Source organism: Solanum pennellii, chromosome 7 (assembly GCF_001406875.1).
Source record: "Solanum pennellii chromosome 7, SPENNV200".
Taxonomy (NCBI): domain Eukaryota; kingdom Viridiplantae; phylum Streptophyta; class Magnoliopsida; order Solanales; family Solanaceae; genus Solanum; species Solanum pennellii.
In genome coordinates, this window is record NC_028643.1 from 65,050,219 (window position 1) to 65,070,956 (window position 20,738).

General features: G+C 34.9%; 4 long non-coding RNA genes across 4 annotated transcripts; 1 reads left to right on the plus strand and 3 right to left on the minus strand.

Moving 5' to 3' along the window:
- Positions 1-595: 595 nt before the first annotated feature.
- LOC107026146 lies at positions 596-3,254 on the plus strand. Its single transcript, XR_001457544.2, has 2 exons — positions 596-1,667; positions 2,195-3,254. It is a non-coding gene; the product is annotated as an uncharacterized LOC107026146 (long non-coding RNA).
- A 954-nt stretch (positions 3,255-4,208) lies between these two features.
- LOC107026145 lies at positions 4,209-5,362 on the minus strand. The gene is made up of 2 exons (XR_001457543.2): positions 5,231-5,362; positions 4,209-4,547 (listed from the first exon to the last, which is right to left on the minus strand). It is a non-coding gene; the product is annotated as an uncharacterized LOC107026145 (long non-coding RNA).
- Positions 5,363-5,699: 337 nt separating this feature from the next.
- Positions 5,700-6,853, minus strand: LOC107026144. Its single transcript, XR_001457542.2, has 2 exons — positions 6,722-6,853; positions 5,700-6,038 (listed from the first exon to the last, which is right to left on the minus strand). It is a non-coding gene; the product is annotated as an uncharacterized LOC107026144 (long non-coding RNA).
- Positions 6,854-7,190: 337 nt separating this feature from the next.
- On the minus strand, positions 7,191-8,344 carry LOC107026143. Its single transcript, XR_001457541.2, has 2 exons — positions 8,213-8,344; positions 7,191-7,529 (listed from the first exon to the last, which is right to left on the minus strand). It is a non-coding gene; the product is annotated as an uncharacterized LOC107026143 (long non-coding RNA).
- Positions 8,345-20,738: the final 12,394 nt, after the last annotated feature.

Consider the following 20,738-nt stretch of genomic DNA (forward strand, 5'->3'; position numbering starts at 1 on the left):
ATTGTTAGTGGAATCTTGGCCATTAGTTCTCCGTATTATTTATCTCTTATCTCATTCTTTAACATATGTCTCCTAAGGGCATTTCTTCACTATTTACTACACCATTTATCTTCTTATTCGTTGTTAGGGAGACTTCTTCTAGTATAAATATTGAGGTCTTCATTTGGTTTGGAATAGATAAAACACAAGAAAAATATAGAGAGGAAAAAGTTAGTTAAAAGAGTTCTTATTAGTTGAAGGGAGATGTTCTTATTGTGGAGTTTTGGACTCAACTCTTGTCCAGAGTTGCTGAGTTATAAATTTTGATTAGATTGTTGTATCCTAGAGGGGACAAGTCAAGAAGGACTAATGCTGGACCGGTGAAAAATATTAGATGCAGTGGACTTAAATTTCCTAAAAGAGAGCGAGATATATGAGTCTCAGCCTGAAGAGATTTTTGTTTCTTCATTTTATTTTTCAATTGTAAGCTTGTAATTTGTTATTTTATACACATATATATATAAGAAATGGGAATAAGCATACGCGTCTCCATCAACGTGTGTGCTTCCCTGAAAATAGCTTTGAATTCCAAGGGCATTTCAGAAATTTCGCAACCACATGTTTATCTTTCCCTACATAAGCCTTAACACCTCCTTGATGTGCAACACCGCCATTTCCAGCTCTATTCTCTCTTGCTCTTCTCTAATTTTATTGTTTTCTTGTGAAGTTTGAGTTGCGTTCTCCACCAATTCTAACAACACATTCGTCTTCAAACGTTTGCCCTCACTTAATCTTTTCTTGCTCTCAAATTGGTACATCGATGGTTACTATCTCGAGTAAGTTGTTTATGAAATAAGCTAGGCATTTCATTTTTTCGTTTTCCAAAATCCGACAAATTATGGTTATTCTTGGATTATGCATGGTTTAATTTAATTTTGCAAGCGCTTTTTAATTTAAGTGTATCCCACAATTTTTGGGTGTTTCTTCACTACCTGTTAAATGCACTTCATCTAATGCGCTTCAGATACAAATTGCAAAACCAAAGAGTAGAAGGCAAAGTCAGGGAATTAAGGACCCAGATAATATTATGGAACAAATTATCAGGCGTGAGATAAAGAGGAGTTCAAAATTGAGACCGATGGAAAACTTCAGCAAACCCAACTCTAAATATGAATTTTGCCGTTGAATTGTGAAAATTGATATGCTTTAACATGGAAATACCTAATTTAATAGACTCTTTTTTTGAATTCCATCATTCTAATTTGTTTAACTGCATTTTACATTATTGTAAAATAGTGAAATGGATCTCTATTGTTGTCGTCTTTCATACTCCCTTGATTCGTCACTTTTTTAAGTTGTTAAAGCGTCTATAGAGTTTTCATCAAAATTCGATGGAAGTATACTTGGTATTGTGTTCTGTAGCTTCTACTTGTGGCTCTTAGATGACAACGACACAACATATATTTGTGCTCGCGTACTTTCTTATTTAGATATTTGATGATTGTTTTTTGGCCTCATGTATATCAACTAATAGCTAAAGCAATTGAAGTTGTGATGACGCCAAGCTGGAAGTGCCTTTGTTTTTGTCTACTCTATAGTGATTCTCTAGTGCCATGACAATTGTTGCGATTTGATCAAAATTTTGGATACATTTTTGCTTCAGAAATCTAACCACTCCTCGATACATAGTAAGTTGATAAATTCTCTCTCTGAATGCATTCACAAGATTCAGTATAGCTTATACTTTTCCTTTTGCTTTCTACTGTCTCAACCGTTTCCTTATTTATATGAGGTCCTACATAGTAGTAACTTTTATAGGTGTTTTACATAGGTTTGAAAATTTTACTTTTACGTTGCCTCTTCAACTTTCTTTGGTTCACTAGACACGCCATCAAAACGTTTTCTTCCTATCCAACCTTAACTCTCCCACATTTAACATTTTATGATTCCTAATTAATTGTCCAAGTTTTATCTACAGTTTGTTTCAGTTTTATTATATTCTTCTGATATGTTATATTTCTTCTTTTTAGTGACTTTACTTTTACTGTAAATTTCTTATTCAACTGCAAAGATAATATCCAATAGTCCAACTATGTTGATGTGCTGCATGCTAAAATGTTAAGCTTATATCAGAAAAAAATTTATTGTTTTATTACGCAACTCTGCTTTTAAAAGTAATGGTTTTTGTTCCTCAAATAAAGACGTTTCTATCCAGGATCATCGTGCCACAACACCACCGCTTGGTTTCCTTCTTCTCTATAACACAGTGTCAGGTTTGGACGTAAATTTCATTGATTTTTTTTTGTTATGAAATTTTTCGATAATGAAAGTTGATCGTGTAACTTCAATTTCCCAATATTGACACTGGCCATTTCTAAAAAATGTATAACCTTCCATTTTTCCTAATTAAAATGAGACTTTTTCTTTCTTTGTTAATGGTGAGTGAATTCAGCTGGCCAAATAGTTCTGTTATGCCGACTCAAATATGGTGGAAGCCTGAACACTATATGTGGGACTTATATCTCCGACATGGTTTTCCAATTCACATGTGATTGGTACTTCAAACTTGCTCTATATTGTCGTCATTATGTCTTTCTGATGGAGTCCGGGTCTCATCTGTCTCTTTGTATTCAACGTCAAATATTTGATATATTCTTTGGAACTCTTTCTTACTCTATGTTCATGATGTTGAGTTGTGGATTACTACTGAATGCGGAAGATTGCATATTATTTTGACTCAACTAAATGTCGCTGAAACTTTTGGAACTCATGCTTGATGATATTTGTTGATGATATGCATTTAGGTGCAAATGGTCTGGATGCTCCAAGGGATTTTCTTGTTTCTGTTGTTGCCTGGTACAAAAATGGCTCCCATCCATGTTACACTAATTTACAGTAGTGTAGTGTTGAATTACGCATTGCGAAGTAGGACTTATCTCCTTTTATTGTGGTCGCTTGGCATAACAATTTTCTCCCTTATAAGACGGATCATTGCTCGAAGTTTCTTCATGCATCCTCCGACGATAATCCATGAGCTCTTCACAATTTCGTAATTCTTTTATCCGTCTGACTCCTTTTAGCAGTCTTCAAGCTGCTTTTCCACCTTAGTTGCAAAGGAACTTTCTGATTGTTGTATATACTTATATTGCCGGGGCTGCCTGTACTTGTGTGTGTGTGAGAGTGTGTGTATGTCTATATATCATAAATATATTCACGATTAATATATGTTATTCATATTAAATAACTTATAAAAGTTCATTCGGCTCTTTTCTCCATCCACACATCCTAATCCGATTCATTTTCTTTCTTCCTGATATGAGTTTTCTTGAAAACCTCCGGTTCAATGGGCGTGCGTCCCAATTATTTTTCCTATAAATAAAAATGGAAATTTATAAGTGTTATGCGGAATTTGAGATAATACGAGAAAATATAAACGCGAAAAACAAGACAACAGNCTGACTGTCATGGACACAGCTAGACTCCCATTTCTGTTATTCAGAGCTAGTCAATGTGCATTAGGAAACACATAAGGTATCTAAAAAGGCCTAGCAAAGCACAAAGGTGCAGAGAAACATGATGTGGTGAAGGGAAGGGTAAGGAAATATTATTTTATTTCCCAAATCAGAACTAAACTGTTGATACTCAGTTTCTGCTTGTTTATATCTAATTAGAAAACAATTCCCAGGGATTGAGTCTACCCATATATTTTTGCATACACGACATTTTATCTCAAAGCACATGATATTCTTGATTAACATACCTTCTCCTTCTGCTTGAAGACAATATCAATCTTCTTCATGTATTCATCTGTCACTTTCTGTGTAGAAAAAGGAAGAATGACACAAGTATAAGACTTCAGATTGCACTATAATGATGATTATTAGTAACTTGAGCTATTACCTACAGCAGGTTTGAGAAATTAGAGCAAAAGTTGGCATTCAACAAATCTCCACCTTGACCCCCCTGGACCCCCCGACTCGCTGACCGGGCAGCGAGACCCCCGTCCTTTCTGTTGGTAACGGGTCCAATTCATGGCATTCAACAGTCTACTGTATGGCTTACTGAAATAAATAAACTAAACATTTGGAATAGGATTAGACTACATGTAAGTGATGGGAGTAATATTATATTTACACAACCATTTATATATAACAAAATCTATTGATTGAATGAGTGATATATAAGCAGACACACAACTAAAACGTCTTCCAAAAACATGAACAGCCAAATACAAAAGAAGAGCAGTGAAAGTAGATATTCTACCATCAGCAAGTACGATTTCATTCTGAATCCTGTAGTTACAAAATCCAGCAGCCTCAAGCAGTGCAAATTATGTCGCTACAAGCAGATTTAACTTCTTTTGGGTGTAAAAAAGAAATTCCTAACAAAATTAACAGGGACCATTCCAGTTCCTGAGTGATCTTTACAACTGAAAATTAAACGTAGTTTTTTTTACAAAGGTATGTGACAAGCCTATTGCACCACATAAACCTTCCAAGAAAAGCTTCATTACTGCACAAACTCCATATACACATTGAACAGAACTGTTGTCAAACTTTCAGCAGTTCCTGAGATCAAATGTAAACATGTTTCAATAAAATCTTCTGTAAATAAAAAGGAAGCAGAAGTGAGTCAAAAGGTGAAGCATGGTAAACAAGGTAACAACCAAACCGCGCAATGAAAGAGGGAAAAATTGGAAAAGAAAGTGAACTACCATCATATTATCAATTGGATTAGATTAAAAATGGAACAAGGGAATGGAAGGGAGAAGCAGCTGCATTATAATACTCCATTTCCAGTAGAAGCGTTCCTATTTGTTTGGTTAGCAAGTAGAAGATTGCTAGACAACACAAGACTAAAGTTTGAATGGGAAAAAAAAGAGAGTAAAAGCTCTCTCCTTTGGGGTGTGCATGCACGAAATAAATGATTCCACTTGCATCAACGGACTGACTGTCATGGACACAGCTAGACTCCCATTTCTGTTATTCAGAGCTAGTCAATGTGCATTAGGAAACACATAAGGTATCTAAAAAGGCCTAGCAAAGCACAAAGGTGCAGAGAAACATGATGTGGTGAAGGGAAGGGTAAGGAAATATTATTTTATTTCCCAAATCAGAACTAAACTGTTGATACTCAGTTTCTGCTTGTTTATATCTAATTAGAAAACAATTCCCAGGGATTGAGTCTACCCATATATTTTTGCATACACGACATTTTATCTCAAAGCACATGATATTCTTGATTAACATACCTTCTCCTTCTGCTTGAAGACAATATCAATCTTCTTCATGTATTCATCTGTCACTTTCTGTGTAGAAAAAGGAAGAATGACACAAGTATAAGACTTCAGATTGCACTATAATGATGATTATTAGTAACTTGAGCTATTACCTACAGCAGGTTTGAGAAATTAGAGCAAAAGTTGGCATTCAACAAATCTCCACCTTGACCCCCCTGGACCCCCCGACTCGCTGACCGGGCAGCGAGACCCCCGTCCTTTCTGTTGGTAACGGGTCCAATTCATGGCATTCAACAGTCTACTGTATGGCTTACTGAAATAAATAAACTAAACATTTGGAATAGGATTAGACTACATGTAAGTGATGGGAGTAATATTATATTTACACAACCATTTATATATAACAAAATCTATTGATTGAATGAGTGATATATAAGCAGACACACAACTAAAACGTCTTCCAAAAACATGAACAGCCAAATACAAAAGAAGAGCAGTGAAAGTAGATATTCTACCATCAGCAAGTACGATTTCATTCTGAATCCTGTAGTTACAAAATCCAGCAGCCTCAAGCAGTGCAAATTATGTCGCTACAAGCAGATTTAACTTCTTTTGGGTGTAAAAAAGAAATTCCTAACAAAATTAACAGGGACCATTCCAGTTCCTGAGTGATCTTTACAACTGAAAATTAAACGTAGTTTTTTTTACAAAGGTATGTGACAAGCCTATTGCACCACATAAACCTTCCAAGAAAAGCTTCATTACTGCACAAACTCCATATACACATTGAACAGAACTGTTGTCAAACTTTCAGCAGTTCCTGAGATCAAATGTAAACATGTTTCAATAAAATCTTCTGTAAATAAAAAGGAAGCAGAAGTGAGTCAAAAGGTGAAGCATGGTAAACAAGGTAACAACCAAACCGCGCAATGAAAGAGGGAAAAATTGGAAAAGAAAGTGAACTACCATCATATTATCAATTGGATTAGATTAAAAATGGAACAAGGGAATGGAAGGGAGAAGCAGCTGCATTATAATACTCCATTTCCAGTAGAAGCGTTCCTATTTGTTTGGTTAGCAAGTAGAAGATTGCTAGACAACACAAGACTAAAGTTTGAATGGGAAAAAAAAGAGAGTAAAAGCTCTCTCCTTTGGGGTGTGCATGCACGAAATAAATGATTCCACTTGCATCAACGGACTGACTGTCATGGACACAGCTAGACTCCCATTTCTGTTATTCAGAGCTAGTCAATGTGCATTAGGAAACACATAAGGTATCTAAAAAGGCCTAGCAAAGCACAAAGGTGCAGAGAAACATGATGTGGTGAAGGGAAGGGTAAGGAAATATTATTTTATTTCCCAAATCAGAACTAAACTGTTGATACTCAGTTTCTGCTTGTTTATATCTAATTAGAAAACAATTCCCAGGGATTGAGTCTACCCATATATTTTTGCATACACGACATTTTATCTCAAAGCACATGATATTCTTGATTAACATACCTTCTCCTTCTGCTTGAAGACAATATCAATCTTCTTCATGTATTCATCTGTCACTTTCTGTGTAGAAAAAGGAAGAATGACACAAGTATAAGACTTCAGATTGCACTATAATGATGATTATTAGTAACTTGAGCTATTACCTACAGCAGGTTTGAGAAATTAGAGCAAAAGTTGGCATTCAACAAATCTCCACCTTGACCCCCCTGGACCCCCCGACTCGCTGACCGGGCAGCGAGACCCCCGTCCTTTCTGTTGGTAACGGGTCCAATTCATGGCATTCAACAGTCTACTGTATGGCTTACTGAAATAAATAAACTAAACATTTGGAATAGGATTAGACTACATGTAAGTGATGGGAGTAATATTATATTTACACAACCATTTATATATAACAAAATCTATTGATTGAATGAGTGATATATAAGCAGACACACAACTAAAACGTCTTCCAAAAACATGAACAGCCAAATACAAAAGAAGAGCAGTGAAAGTAGATATTCTACCATCAGCAAGTACGATTTCATTCTGAATCCTGTAGTTACAAAATCCAGCAGCCTCAAGCAGTGCAAATTATGTCGCTACAAGCAGATTTAACTTCTTTTGGGTGTAAAAAAGAAATTCCTAACAAAATTAACAGGGACCATTCCAGTTCCTGAGTGATCTTTACAACTGAAAATTAAACGTAGTTTTTTTTACAAAGGTATGTGACAAGCCTATTGCACCACATAAACCTTCCAAGAAAAGCTTCATTACTGCACAAACTCCATATACACATTGAACAGAACTGTTGTCAAACTTTCAGCAGTTCCTGAGATCAAATGTAAACATGTTTCAATAAAATCTTCTGTAAATAAAAAGGAAGCAGAAGTGAGTCAAAAGGTGAAGCATGGTAAACAAGGTAACAACCAAACCGCGCAATGAAAGAGGGAAAAATTGGAAAAGAAAGTGAACTACCATCATATTATCAATTGGATTAGATTAAAAATGGAACAAGGGAATGGAAGGGAGAAGCAGCTGCATTATAATACTCCATTTCCAGTAGAAGCGTTCCTATTTGTTTGGTTAGCAAGTAGAAGATTGCTAGACAACACAAGACTAAAGTTTGAATGGGAAAAAAAAGAGAGTAAAAGCTCTCTCCTTTGGGGTGTGCATGCACGAAATAAATGATTCCACTTGCATCAACGGACTGACTGTCATGGACACAGCTAGACTCCCATTTCTGTTATTCAGAGCTAGTCAATGTGCATTAGGAAACACATAAGGTATCTAAAAAGGCCTAGCAAAGCACAAAGGTGCAGAGAAACATGATGTGGTGAAGGGAAGGGTAAGGAAATATTATTTTATTTCCCAAATCAGAACTAAACTGTTGATACTCAGTTTCTGCTTGTTTATATCTAATTAGAAAACAATTCCCAGGGATTGAGTCTACCCATATATTTTTGCATACACGACATTTTATCTCAAAGCACATGATATTCTTGATTAACATACCTTCTCCTTCTGCTTGAAGACAATATCAATCTTCTTCATGTATTCATCTGTCACTTTCTGTGTAGAAAAAGGAAGAATGACACAAGTATAAGACTTCAGATTGCACTATAATGATGATTATTAGTAACTTGAGCTATTACCTACAGCAGGTTTGAGAAATTAGAGCAAAAGTTGGCATTCAACAAATCTCCACCTTGACCCCCCTGGACCCCCCGACTCGCTGACCGGGCAGCGAGACCCCCGTCCTTTCTGTTGGTAACGGGTCCAATTCATGGCATTCAACAATAAGGATTTATATGAATCAACTTATTATTTATTTAAAATTTTGAATCATAACTTACTATCTCTCTTGTAATTGTTCCAACGGACGTTGCGCCTCCGGTATGCAACGAACCACCCATAAGACAACCTCCAACATTTTTTGCTTGGTCTGATATTGCCTTAAATTTGTCTATGTTTCAATACAAACCCAATTCATCAAAAAAATGAGGCAACATCCAATCTAGATTTTCAGTGTTATCCCAAACTTTCTTTATACGGGAAGACAGTCTGGCAAATCCCTTCCTCTCAAATATGATCGAACTGACACGATTGTGCCTCAGCTCCCAAATACACATAGTCTGAATAAAAAAATTGGATAACCTTAATTAGATTGATAGTAAAAAAATAAAGTATACTAAACTTAACTAAAAAATATATACCTTAAAATTATTAAACATCGTCTGACATATACTGTCTGGGATCTGGCTCCAAGAGTGATAAGCCTGTGTAAAGAGTCTTCTAACATAGTCTTTTAAAGCCCGGGCAACATCCTTTGTCAGATGCCACCTGCAAAAACACGTAATAAATATGTTAGTTCATGAATAATATATTAAAGTATAATAAATAAATAAAATAAACTATTAAATAGATTACAAAACAAACTTATGATGATCCATCCGGCTCAATCATGACTCTACCAAATCTGTCCTTCTGGACATGAACTAGAGGATGTATCTCATTTGGAGTAGCACTAGGTGTAGTTGTAGCTGAGGGTGATACCTCAGGATCCATATAACGCTGAGTCAATAGAGGCATATCGGCCATAGCATCTGACTGCTCGCTACTAAAATCTCTAATTTTCATGACAAACAACTGGGGAGATGTACTTATGGAAGATAGAGTATTTGCCAATCCTTGATGAATAGACTGTAAAGATAAATCCTCGTAGCGTATTTAAGACAATGCTTATAAAGAAAAGTAAGCATCTATTTATCGATGTTCATTAGGATAATCTTGCCGAGGATCGGTCGTACCAAACAGAAAAACAAGTATATGAGTATCACGGCTGATACGCTTTGGCGCATAAGAAATAGATCTTGCAATATCCTCAGGATCTATGGGTCTCTTAGACTTCTTCTTTTTAGCCTGTTTAGTTTGGCTGACTCCAAGATGCTCGCGATGTCTATTACTGTCACTGCCTGATGACATCTTTATATGCAAAAATTATATAAAAATTATAAATTCAATAAAATTAGCAAAATACAGTAACTTACATATATATACTAGCTAGGTTTCATTCTACATTATTCCTATTCGCTTAATTCAATTTCATCATTCTCCCATTCTTCCTCTTCAGTTATTTTATTTACATTATCGTCTCATTCTTCGTCATCAAATGATTCATTTTCCTGATTCTCGGATATTTCTTCCATAACATTCAGTATCTCATCATGAGATACTTCTTCTAATATGTGTTCAATATGTTGTAATGTGGTTTTCAATTCAATGTCAACTTGTTATTGAACTGTTGCAACATCATTTTGATATGCCACATCTAATACATTTTCAATTTTAATTCTTCCCACATGCTTACTTTTTATAACAACCCACCAATCGATTTTGTCTCTATGCAATGGATATAGAGCATAATACACTTATTTAGCATTTTGTGCAATGATAAAAGGATCATAACTTATGTATTTCCTGGTGTGCTTAACTTCAATTATATAATGTAGATAGTCAACCTTTGTGCCTCTATGTGTTTGGTCAAACTACTCACACCGAAACAATACAATCTTCTTTTTAGGCCAACGTGAATACCTCACTTCAATAATCTACACCATAATATTCAATAGTTTGACCAATACCATAAACATCACCTTGTATGTACACACCACTATTATTTGTTTTTTTTCTAGAAACTTCTTCTATTTGAAATTTAAACACATTGGCACAACACTTATTCATTGTCAGTACTTGAGATTCCGGTCCAAGTGTTACTTCTTTCACTAATTGCAAATGTTGGACACTTAAGTATTCATCGTAAACCTACGTAATTGTTATTTAAAGTAATATAATTTGGTATAACATGAATATATTATTAAAGACTTAGTGATTGCACACTTACATAGTTGTATAGCCATTTGGGAAATTCTGTACATATGGCTTTATTACGCCATGCGTTGACGAACAAGTTGATCATTTTACATTCAAGTTTTTTGTTAGTTAATAAACACTAATTAGTATGCAATTTGATAACATATTTTTAACACTTACTTGAGATATGATTGAATCTCTGTTTAATTAAGCAAAATCACAACTGATTGCATTTTCATATCAATGAAGCCTCGCTTTCCACGCTTTTTAGATACTCGACCATTTTGATTAAGAATTGATATCAGTGGAAATGAAGGATCAATATCGTCTTCATCATTGCAATTGGGACTGTTTCTCCTACACGACACATCATCACTAAAGTATAAGAATAAAAATCACCAGTTTCTCTCCCAATATGAGCTTGAACAAATGGCATTTTGATCTTTCCCCTTTGCTTAATTGTTTGCTTGGATCTGCCAATTTTTTCGCATGTATATATGTGTGTGTGTGTGTATATATATATATGTGTGTGTGTGTGTGTGTGTGTGTGTGTGTTAATTAATAAAAGACTTGGCGAATATATATATAACTTAGTGAATAATTCAAATGGATACCTCTCAAATAGATACATCCATCTTGTTTGATCCGGACCACCGAGTTAGGCCTCATGTACAAGGTAAATTGGAAGATGCTCCATCGCATTAAAGAAATCACATAGAAATATCTTCTCCAACTTAGTAGTAATAACAACAATATTTTCTACCATCCGGTCTAACTATTCTCCAACAACTTTCCAGAACACAAATCTTTGAATAAAGAATTGCCTCTGTGATTAGTTGTCATATCCTTTATAGTAGATGGCTAAAAGCGATAGGAATTAAAGTTTTCATGATCACATGACAATCATGATTTTTCGTACCTATCAATTTTCCTTCATTCATAGCTGCACGCTTTTCTGGATTCGAAGTTGTCACGCCCAGCCTACATCCTGGGCGAGATTGGCACTCGGTGATCTTTGCTGGCCTCGAGCGAATCCTTGGCCTGACTTACTTAACTCAGCAGAAGACAACCATCACATATATAAGGATAAAAGAACTTAACTGAACTGATTAGTAATACTATCTGAAATGTTTTAAATGTTTAAACATTCAACTTGGACAAAATGGCAACACAAATCTTTAACATAAGAATGAAAATGTAAAGATTACTGAACTACTAACTGTCTATGAAGCCTCGAAACTGACTGTGATGAATGTTGGGACAAACCCCACAACATTCTATTGAACTATCTAGAAAGCAATAAAAGATGTCCATCGGAATACAAAGATGCTCACCAACTGACTTTGGAATTCTCAACTGGATCAATGATGCGCTGGATGTTGATCCTCGTTACCTGCGTCTGCATCATGATACGATGCAGTCCAACTGACATCAGTATATTTAATGTACGAGTATGCGAGTTGGAATGCTAAACGACACTTAAGCTTGAAAAGGAGTAAGAAAGAATACTTACCTTGGCTCTGTTCAACTTATGATTTACTAATTCTTATTCAATATATGCAATTCAAAAGTAAATACAATATAAAGAAAAACTGACTGATACATGTTGTAAACTCTGAATGTATACAAGTATACACATAATAACTGAGATGTATGTAAAATACAAATAACTTATGTATATGACAAATACAATACTTCTATGGGAGCTTCTCTAACTGACAACATCACTTAAGAGCTATAGTGATGATACATCGGCCCACGCTGCCCGGCCATCCTAACTTTGCTAGAGTATAGGACTTGAACTGCCTAATGGATCCACTAGTATACTATGAAAAGGATTTAAAAAGTATTACTCTCTTCTACCCATGATGGCTACATAGTTTACATGGAGACTTGAGTTAATCTGAACTTCATCCCCACATCGGTGCTCAATAGTACTCCCAAAAATATACTTGCTCTTATATTTTTAAAACATATTAATTTTGTGATTTGGTATTAGTGCTCAAACCTTAGATTTAAAAAGCTCTCTTGGAAATCATAATTTCACTGCTTGTTTAAATGTGAAAACATTTTTACATATCTTTGGGGATACTGTAACACCCTAAAACGAACTAAGGTGAACTAGAGCTTCGTGAATATTTCAAGAGTTAGTTTTGTGTTAAAATGACTGATAACGGTATTGTTAGGTAGTGTGTGAAGTTTGGTTAAGATTGGAGGTCAAACGTCCGAGAACGTCCATGACGTTCCCAAGGTGTGCCTTGGAAAGTACATGTGTGTCTTCATATGTTTGAGTGAGTTTACATGTTTGTTTTAATCGAAATTGATACGGGATGTCCTAAGACATAGACAACTATGTTAGGGGTTAAACTTTTGGGTACGACCCCACCTAGGACCCACGAGGGGCCCTAGAAGAGGATTCACGACTTGACAAGCAAGCTGCCAAGACTGGGCAATCGACGCCCTAGCAGCCTACTGGACGTAGTCAAGACGACGCCCCATCGTATAAGGGCGTAGGTCAAGACTTAGTTTGGGATCTCAAACCTTCACTTGCAAGATGCAGACCCAAACAACGCCCATGTAGCACGGGCTGTCGTTCAGTCGACAACCCGTTGCTTGGGTCCGTCGATGGGCTCCTGCAAAAGCTGTCACGTGCACTGTTTTAGCTTGGGGTGTTTTGTAAATTCACCCCAAGTATTTTATGAACTTAGGATGATATTTTTAGGTTTTGTAAGTTATATTAGATTAGTTTTAAGTCCTATACCTAGACAAGACCCCTCAGTTCAAATATTCAAACTCTCTCTCTAAAGACAAACTCTCTCAAAGTCACCATTGGCGCTAAGACTCAAGGAGAGCTAGGAGGGATGGTTGGACGTGTTTCTTCATCAAAATTAGTGGGTTTTCTTCTATTTGAGGTATGGTAGTCATCCTTGAACCCTCTTCCATTCAAGGAGTCATTTCTAAAGGATTTGAAAAAGGGTTTTCAAACTCTTTCTTCTTCTAATTTTGATTCTAAGCATGGGTCTTCATGTAAAAGTGTTTAATGATTTAAATATGTTTCTTCTAGTATTAATTAATGATTTTAATGTCAAAATCCTAGTGAACTCATGTTTATGCATATTTCCGACTTTTGGTTTAAGAAAAGGGTTAAATGAACATGATTGTGTAGTGTTTGAGCTTTGGTTTTCCTTATGATGTTATTATGGTTTAGCTACTAACCTAAGGGCCATATTATGCCGAATTACTGAAGAATTGATTATAGGTGGTGAAAGCTTGGTTAAATGGTGAGTTGATTTCATTGTATAACTCTTATAATGAAATGCTCTTGAGTGGTATGATCCACTTTCTTGGTGGCGGTGTTTACTTGATGTATTTGGATTATTTAGTATGCATTGTAAGTGTGGATTTGAAGGCCTAATGTGTGAAATGAAATGATGATGAAGATAGTTCTTGTAATGTGTATTATGAAGCTTAAATTGCATGTTTTGTTTAGATTATGCCTAAATGAAGTAAGTATATATGTTGAGCATGTTAAAGTGTGTAATGTGATGGATGAAGGTCTAAGCATGTATAGAAGTTAATGTAAATGAAATGATGTTTATATTCAAGGTGTGTCACATGTACACAAACATACACTTGAATGAATCAATGAAGCTAAGTTAAGTCGAAAGGGGAGTTTTGGGGTGAACACTCTTCGTGAGTTGAGATGAAGTGTTTAGTAGCAACCTCACTACATCCTACGAGCTTTCTAAGATAGGTCGGAGGATGAATGCCCTTGGTGAGTTGAGAGGTGGTGTTCACTAGTTATCCTTAACCTATAGTATATAATGTTTAGAATCCGTGGGGAGTTATGCCTAGCACCGAGAGGATATGAAGAAGGGGTGCTTACACTTCGTGAGTTGAGATGTTGTATTTCAATGTACCTCTTGAGATGAGTACTTCTCGTTAGTAGAGAATGAGTTACTTAGTAGAAATCTTTTTATCCCTTAACTATGCACCCGCATAGGTGTATCTATTGGGAAAGCCATGTAAAATCTAAAAGATAGACCTCACTCTAGGCAAGTGGGGGGATCCTTCTCCGATAAGGGAAGTATCGGTATTCTATGTTTAGCTCTCATGGTCTATATCAGTTAAGCTAACCCCCACAAAACTAATAAAAGTACTAAGTCTTCTAAAAGAGTGTACTACTTAGGGTAGGTAGTGGAATGAGACGCTATTTATCCATTTCACTAGGTAGGCATCCCGAAAGGGGAGTCTTGGTGAATCTTATATGAATTGAAAGTACTAAGTCTTCTAAAGGAGTGTACTACCTAGGGTAGGTAGTGGAATGGGACGTCATCTATTCATTGCACTAGGTAGGTATTCCGAAAGGGGAGTCTTGGTTAGTCTTATATGAATTGAATGAGTTAAGTCTTCTAAAAAAGTGTACTACTTAGGGTAGGTGGTGGAATGGGACGCCATCTACTCATTGCACTAAGTAGGCATTCTGAAAAGGAAGTCTTGGTGTGTTGTTTGGGTGTTCTTATAATGTCTTGTCATTGAGTGGGCACTTGTTCTCCCGAGGTGAGTAAGCCTAGAAAGGGTAGTCTTGGGGGATCACCTAGGTGTGTATTAAAGGAGGTGTATGTGTGTTTCCTTCATGTCTTACCTTGGTGATTTTTAGGATACCTTAGCTAGGGAAACTCCTACGGAAATGAGTTCATTTCCTCTTGGCTTGACCTTGGATGTCCACTGTATTGGAGTTAATTTGGTTCACTGTAATGTTTCAAGAGCTTACTGTAAATTTTGAAAAGCTTACTGTAAAGTGTCTCTTTTTGTTAAAATTATGGAAATCCTTCTCTAAGTGTTAAATGATGATGTTTATGTTGTTTTACTCTTATATTCATGAATGTTTTACTTATTTGGCATGAAAGCTTATTTTACTAAAATGTCCCTTTTTGCATGTTTTTGCATATGCCATACTTAGTACATTATTTGTACTAACCCCATAATTTTCTATAATAAGTATAGGTTGGAGGCTTTTGAACATTTGAAGACGAAGCTTGGGAATCTACTCTCTTAAGATAAAGTATGTCATCATATATCCGAGGGCATAGTCCTATTTTCTTAGTTTCTTTATTTAAAGACTTATGATGTATTCCTATTCAATGTAAAGGGTCGTGTCCCTAAGATATTATGTTGTGTCTTTAGTTGGCTTGTGACAATGAGATTTGCCTAGTGTTTATGAAAGAATTTCTTTTTTACATTAAATATCGTGAAAAGTTTTAATTTCGCACTACTTTTCATGTTTTATGCAATGAATGATAGTTAAAGGGCTTGTACAAGATCCCAAGGAGTCAAATACGCCTTGTGACGATCCAAGGGTTCTCCTTAACTTCTAGGGGGTACTTGCATGTCGTTACAAATACTTAGTCCCCGTATACTATTGAAGAGAGGAATTTCAACTTAAATCTATACCCTTTGCTCAACTTATAGATTGAGCCTTAAAACAAAGTTACAATGTTTGTTTAAGACTCTAAAATTCTTTAAAAACTTACTTTGACTTGCTTCTTAACTTTTACATTTGACCCTTAACTTCTTTGACTTTGATCTTTACTTTCCTTGAATTGAACTATGGATTCAAGGATCATGATCTCATGTTTATGGATGATTTCATTATGTTTATATGTACTTTAGAGTGTTGGAATCAACTCCGAGAATGATAGGTACATCACCTAGAAACTAGTACGAAAAGATGGGGAAGAAATGGGAACTCCAGGTGACCCTGGCGTTCTGAGAGGCGCGGGGCTCCACAGCCTAACGGACCGAGACTGTCCTCAGGCGCTATGGCTGGCGCGGCGCGCCAGAGCCTGACAGATAGAGCCTGTCCTGAGGGGCTCTGGTAGGCGCGCGCCCCAGGGCCTGTCAGATGGGTTTTCCGACTTTTCTTCTCCGATATTCAACCTTAAGCCTCTCAAACTTCCATGGATATTCCCCCAAACACTTAGGATCACTAATATCCTCAATACCCAATAGTTGAGACTCGTAAAACAACCCAGAAATATGAATCACAAACCACTATAGGTACACTATGATTCTACTAACAAGATTTCAACAATTGTTCATCAAGAACTTCAATATTCACCATTTAATCAATACAAACCTTGTTGAATTAAACATATTGGTGTGTGGATGAACTAATCCCCATAGAAAGATCTTGCATACCTGAATAGGGATCACCCCCGACGAATTCCACTAGAATCTCTTAGCGTTCTTGAAGAATTCTTGATCTTCCTCTACTCTTCTGTCTTCTTCCCAAGCCCTAAGCATTCTCAACTTTTCTAAAACTGAATTGGAACTTGATTTTTACCCCTAATAAACCCTTAAAATAGATTAGGTAATATTAGGGTGAAAAGACTACTTTACCCTTACTAAAATCCGAATTGGACTTTCCTCAGTCCAACAACCCAACTTCCGAAAGGCATATCGCCCTTATATGACATCAAAAATGCGCGAACTTGGTGCCGTTGGAAATATCTTCACAGGGCTTTTTCAACCATATAAAGAACTCACCCCAAATCCTCCTGAGCTGGGAGTTATGGCCGTTTGGAAATGATCAAAACTCACTTTTTAAATTAGTAAATTTTCCAGATTTCCCTATTTATATCCAAAAATGATTATTCTTGGTTTCTTAGCTTATTTTTAGTTATTTCAAATTCTGAGATGTTACAGAAGAATAGCCCTTCGACATCCTTAAATTTTTAATCCACTCACAAATTTCACGTTTCTCATCCAATCTTAATGAAAAGTTGACTTTGCTCTTAACTATTCTACCATTAGGTAATTCCTGCAGCCATAACTCCTTTCTCCTATAATATTCTTTTAAGTCCATTCTGGCTTTTGGATTGTCTTTTGTCTTACCCTTAACATTCATCATTGTGTTAAACAAATTGTCAAATTAATTTTTTTAATGTGCATCACATCAATATTATGTCATAGCAAATTGTCCTTCCAATACTGTAACTTCCAAAATATGTTTTGTTTGGTCCAATTATGTACAACACCATATCCAGGAAGTATAGAAAGTGAAGCTTTTGTAACTTTAGGTAATTGAGAATCTCTCTCCCAAATTTGATGCCCTGTGAGTAATGAAGGTAGGGAGTCACTTTCAATCTTATTTTTTTTAAATGCATTTTTCATCTTTCTAAACTCATGGTCCATTGGTAAAAACTGACGATGACAATCAAACCATGTATTTTTTTCGCCATGCTTTAAAGTGAATGCGTTATATATTTTCTATGCAATACGGATATGCCAGCTTTCCAGTTGTCATCCAACCAGAAAACATCTTGTATGCAGAAAGATCATTAATACTCTATTAAAGAAGCACACGTAACAAATTTCTGCTTAGTTTATATATCATAAGTCAAAACGCCTTCATATTAACCACAATTGCTTGAGCTCATCTATCAATGGTTGTAGATAGATATCAATCAACATTTTTGAATTACGGGGACCTAGAATAACACAACTTAAAGATATAAGGAATGGTCATGTACATTTCACGAAGAAGATTATACGGAGTAAGAAGTACCGACCAACATAAATATAAGGTGAAGTTGCATTAGAGAATGGTGTAAATCCATATAAACACAACCCCAATCTAACATTTCTTGGTTCACTAGAAAAATCAGGATATAAATTATCAAAATATTTCCATGCTTCACCATCAGTTGGATGAGATAAGACACCGACGACCTTCTATATTCACGATGACATCTCATATGTGGGGCAGACCTTATTGATGCAAACAACCTCTTTAACCTAGGAATGAGAGGTAGATAATGCATCGCCTGAACTGGACCATCTTTTCAGCCGGAGTCCTCTTATAACGAGCATGTCCATAAAACATACAATTTTCTAATTCACTATCAGTCTTGTAAAACAACATGCAACCATTAACACAAAAATGAATTATATCATATGACAATCCTAACTTGGACACCAAACATTTTGCCTAATAGAAGTTCTTCGGTATTTTAAGCTCTGGATTAACTAGTTCACCCAAAAGATCAACCATTGAGTTCATACCCGCATTAAGAACATTCCAATCTGATCTAATATTCATTAATCTAACCGTAACTGACAAGGCAGAATGCGGACTCCCTTCACATAGTGGACGATTAGACTCTTCTAATTGATCATAAAAACGTCTAGCCTCTTCATTAAGAGCTTCATCAAAATATTGTCCGGTTATATTCCACCTTGAACCTCGATAGCATCATTGATCATTTCATGAACCCTATCATGTTCAACCCTAACTTGTTCAACCCTAATTTGGCCATGTGGTGCAATCATATTATATACATCCACAAGCATCAAATTATAAAACATACCATCCAATCCATCATTTTCAACCATGATCATCCATACAAAATATCTAGGCTAAAATTCGTTACATTACAAATGAACCATAACTTTATATAGTTCAAAAAACTTTAAGCACTTACATGCACTACAAGGATACCTAACCAATACATTGTTCTTGAAAATGTCAAATGTCATTGTATGTTTGATAAAATTTCTAACATCATCAATAAGCTCAGGTTTCAAACCAGCACCGATTTCATAATGCATATTATACATCCACAGGCGATGATCCATCTATAAAAATATAGATATTCAATTAGTTTTGACTTAATCCCAACAACTAAATTCACCAACTAAATCACATTATTTTCTCTATCTTAGTTTTAACTTATTTTTTCTAACTTATTGAAATAGTTAACAATTTAAACTAGTTTAGTTTTGACTTAATTCCAATAACTAAGTCTACAAACTAAACCACATTATTTATTTTAACTTATTTAAACAACTTAACAATTTTTTAACTTTAACTAGTATAGTATTGAATTAATTCTAACAACTAAATCTACCAACCAAATCACATTATTTATTCTAACTTATTCAAACAACTTTAATTAGTTTAATTTTGACTTAATACAACAACTAAATCCACCAACTGAATCACATTATTTGTTCTAACTTATTTAAACGACTTAACAATTTTTTAACTTTAACTATTTCAGTATTGAGTTAATTCCAACAACTAAATCACATTATTTATTTTAACTTATTTAAACAACTTAACAACTTTAACTAGTTTAATTTTGACTTAATACAACAACTAAATTCACCAACTAAATCACATTATTTTTCTAACTTAGTTTTAACTTATTTTTTCTAACTTATTGAAATAGTTAACAATTTTAGCTAGTTTAGTTTTGACTTAATTTGAACAAATAAATCTACCGACTACATCACATTATTTATTTTAACTTATTTAAACAATTTAACAATTTTTTAACTTTAACTAGTTTAGTATTGACTTAATTACAACAACTAAATCCACCAACTTAATCACATTATTTATTCCAACTTATTTAAACAACTTGACAACTTTAACTAGTTTAGTTTTGACATACAAAAACTGAATCCACCAACTAAACTACATTATTTATTTTAACTCATTTAAACAGCTTAACAACTTTTTAACTTTAACTAGTTTAGTTTTAAAGCTAAGTGTCAACACTAGATGACACAAATCTATCTTGCAAGAAAATCAATTTTGTCATCAATATGATCAACTAGTGTTGATACTTATGCTAAACAAACATATTTCTAAACTAAAGCTTAACATCAACACTAGATGGACACAAATTGATCTTGCAAGAAAATCAATTTTGTCATCAATAGGATAAAATAGTGTTGGTACTTATGCTAAACAAACACTCGATTGACACAAATAAAATATCACAAAGTTAAAGCAAAATATCAATATACTAGATGGACACAAAGACATTATTGAAAACAAATATAATTGAACTTTAGAAATTTAGAAGTACCAACCTTATCTCCTACTTTGATGAAAGAAACAATATAGTCTTGTATCAACTTCTTTAGATGTTGAGCTTCCTCAGTTACCTAGCACGAAAAGTTCTAATATTAGTTATATATATATATATATACACACACACACACACACATTCAAGTTTTAATAAGTTCAAGTTTTCAATTCAAGTTCATAGCTAATTTCTAAAATTAATTAGTTATATATTCAATCTAATTAAGTGGTTCAAGTTCAAGTTCTAATTTCAAGTTCAAGTCTAAGTTCAACTTCAAATTCTAATTT